We start from the raw sequence: 3,103 nt of genomic DNA on the forward strand, positions 1-3,103 counted from the left end.
AGGAGGAGCTGCCTGCTGAAGCGGAGGCTCTGTCTGTAGAGGAATCTCTGGATCTGCAGCCTGGATCTAGTGGGCCTCCTCATGGTGTGGTGCAGCCTGCCTAGGTCCTCCCTGCTCTGCCTGGGCATGTGCCTCCTCTGCATGATCATCCGTCTCCGCATCAGATGGCTCAGAAGCGGTGTCAGGCTCGGAGGGGATGTCACTGCCGGATCGGATCATCAACTTTAGGTGCTCATAGCGTCACTTCTGGCGACGCTCCATACGATCTAGGCGTGCGAAGAGGTGGTACACCAGATGATAAATGGGCTCAGGAGCAGGTGGAGGTGCAGTGGATGGGGCTGGTGCAGCAGTGGATGCAAAAGGGACATCTGAGGATGTGGCTGCCTCACCTGAGGCAGTGAGAAAAGGAGGTCTGTACCCTAATGCCAGAAACTTCCTGCTGTGAGGAATGATCTTCTTGCAGTCTGCAGCAGTTGGCTTCTCATCAGCAAGCTCCCAAGGCACGTCAGCTCGGCGGCCTAGCTGGGTGATCAGATAAGGGAAAGGGAGAGTGCCTCTGACATGGACCCTAGCCATATAATACCTGATGAAACGTGGAAGATATAGGTCCGTACCCTCCATCACAAACCAGATGAGGGTGATCATAGCAGCGGGCACCTCTGTTTTATGAGTGCTCGGCATCACGTAGTTACTCAGGATCTGCTGCCAAAGCTGAGCCTCATCATTCAAATATATCAACTTGATTCCCTTAGGCATCATTGTGTTCTTTCCCATGACCTATGGGGTAGTAGGATCAAGGGCTATTCTCTGCTTGACTGCATCCCAGTCAAATCTCATGTATCTCATATCCTCTTCAGCCTTTTGGTAACCGTCAGGCTGATCTGACTTAGGCTGGAGCCGGAGGATGTCCTCAATAGCTTCCTCAGTAACTAAGATATGTTTTGTAACAACCCTAGTTTTTGAAAATCAAATGATTAGTTATTTGTGATTTATTATATTTGTTGATAATCTTATTTTAAGAAAATTATTTTACTAAAGGTAATTAAATACATTTTCATGATAATTGAAGTTTAAATTAATTAGAATTTTTATTATTATAATTAATTATTTTATAAATTGAAATTAAAGTTTCAGAGATAGGAAAATAATAGAGATTTGTATGATTTAATCTAGAAAATTGATATTTGAATTTAAATTGTACTTTACAAAATATAATTAACTTGTTCATTTTACAATGTAAATTAGAAATAATTGATTGAACTTAGCAATATGTTGATAAATAATGTTCTTAAATATTTTTAATAAAGTATATTTGATTTTAAAATAAGTCTACCCTCCAATTTTATCAAAATATCTATTCATACCTATCCTTATTATTTTATAAAATCCTAATTTCTAGTCCCAAATTCCCAAATTGAATCAGAAACCCTAATTCCCAAATCCCAGAAACCCTAACCCTAACTCCCTCACCCCACTCAGCCGCACCCCCAGTTTCCCCCCTTTCCTTTCCTAAACGCAAAACTCATTCACACAGAACTAAAAAAGAAGCACAAAGAGAGAGTGGGATCCGAGAGAAGAGAGGGAAGAGCATCACCAGAGGGGGCTTAGCACCGTCGCCGACTCTGTTCGTCGGGTCCTGCTGCGCCATCGCCATCGTCTAGCGTCGCTGTGCCTCCCGTCGCCGTCGCCGTCGGGCTGAGGGAAAACGGAGGTTCGTAGTGGAGTGAGAGAGAGAGAGCAAAGGCGCGACAGAGAAGGGAGGTGTTTCGCGCTACCGTCGCCACCGATTTGCCGCCGCTGAAGCTTCCCGTGACGCCATCAATCTGAGGTTGAACCGTCGTCGCCGGAGTTACCACCGCCTCGTGCCACCACCGCTTCTCACCGCCGAGGGGAAGCCTTGTCTACGTTGCTGCCTCAGTCGCCGGTGAGTTGTGCACCGCCACCAGTGTCGAAGACAGCGCCAGCCTTGTTCTGATTTCAATTCTCCTATTCTTGAAATTGTAACGCTTTAAACCTTGTTCTGTTTTTATCTTGTTCCTCTGTTCCTTCCTGGCTTAATTATAGAATTATGGATTACTGTTTTAGTCGTTGCTGGTTTACTGTTCGAAAAAGGCATAATTGATGTTGAGATCGTTGTTGTTCTTGCTCCGAGAGAACTGATGTCACCGTTGCTGCTGTTGGTTCCGAATCCTATTACATTGATTCTGGTTTGCTCTTCTCCTTGGTTCTGACCTATTTGGCACGTTTTATTTTGTCATTTTTAATTGCCATGTTCTTGTTTTAATTCAATTTTGGTCTTTGAATTGTTTTGAATCTTCCAGAGCTATGTTTGCTATTGATTCTTACCCAATTCGAATCCTTGTCTCACTGCAACCATCGTCACTGCCATAAGAGATTGACAATGCTGCTGCCATAAAAATTAAAAGAGAAGGGAGTTTCCACGTTTAATCTATGTGATTTCAACTAATCGAGGTAGGGGATTTTATTTGAAATTAATAGCTTTTAACTTATGAATGCCAAAGAGGTTTAGTGAGTAATTGCAAATAATTCATAAATATGATTAATTGATAGGAATAAGAGTGGTTTGAAGTTGTAAAATTTGGATTAAGTTTGGTATTGAGATAATATTCTAAATTGGTTTATTGAGTTTAGTTTATGGCTGTGAATGTTACTAGGTTTTGTTATCGTGAGTAATTAACTTGACAAGATTAATTTTGGTTAATGCTGTGACTGATATTGGTTTGCTAATTTTGATGGATTTGTTGGAAATTCTGATCTTATGTGATATTGCTGAATTGGTTGAAATTTGGTTGTGAATTGTATTTTGAATTACTGATTTTTATGATGAGTTGGCTGAGATTCTGATCTTGAATAAGTTATTTTGAATTATTTGATATTGGATTGGAATTTTAACATATTGGAATGGCTATAAAATAAACTTGTGATGGGTTGGAATTGGTTGAAATGTGGCTATAAGTGGTGATTTCTCTGAGTTATGATTTGAATTAAATATGGTTGTGAACGGTGATTAAACTGGTGCTATTTACTAAATTAAAATATGTTGAGTTAATTATAAAGAAAAACTAACATGTTGATGATTGAT

General features: G+C 40.7%; 1 long non-coding RNA gene across 1 annotated transcript; it reads left to right on the plus strand.

Moving 5' to 3' along the window:
• Positions 1,667-2,223, plus strand: LOC110264667. Its single transcript, XR_002350844.1, has 2 exons — positions 1,667-2,000; positions 2,086-2,223. It is a non-coding gene; the product is annotated as an uncharacterized LOC110264667 (long non-coding RNA).

This window comes from Arachis ipaensis, chromosome B07, assembly GCF_000816755.2.
Source record: "Arachis ipaensis cultivar K30076 chromosome B07, Araip1.1, whole genome shotgun sequence".
Lineage (NCBI taxonomy): Eukaryota > Viridiplantae > Streptophyta > Magnoliopsida > Fabales > Fabaceae > Arachis > Arachis ipaensis.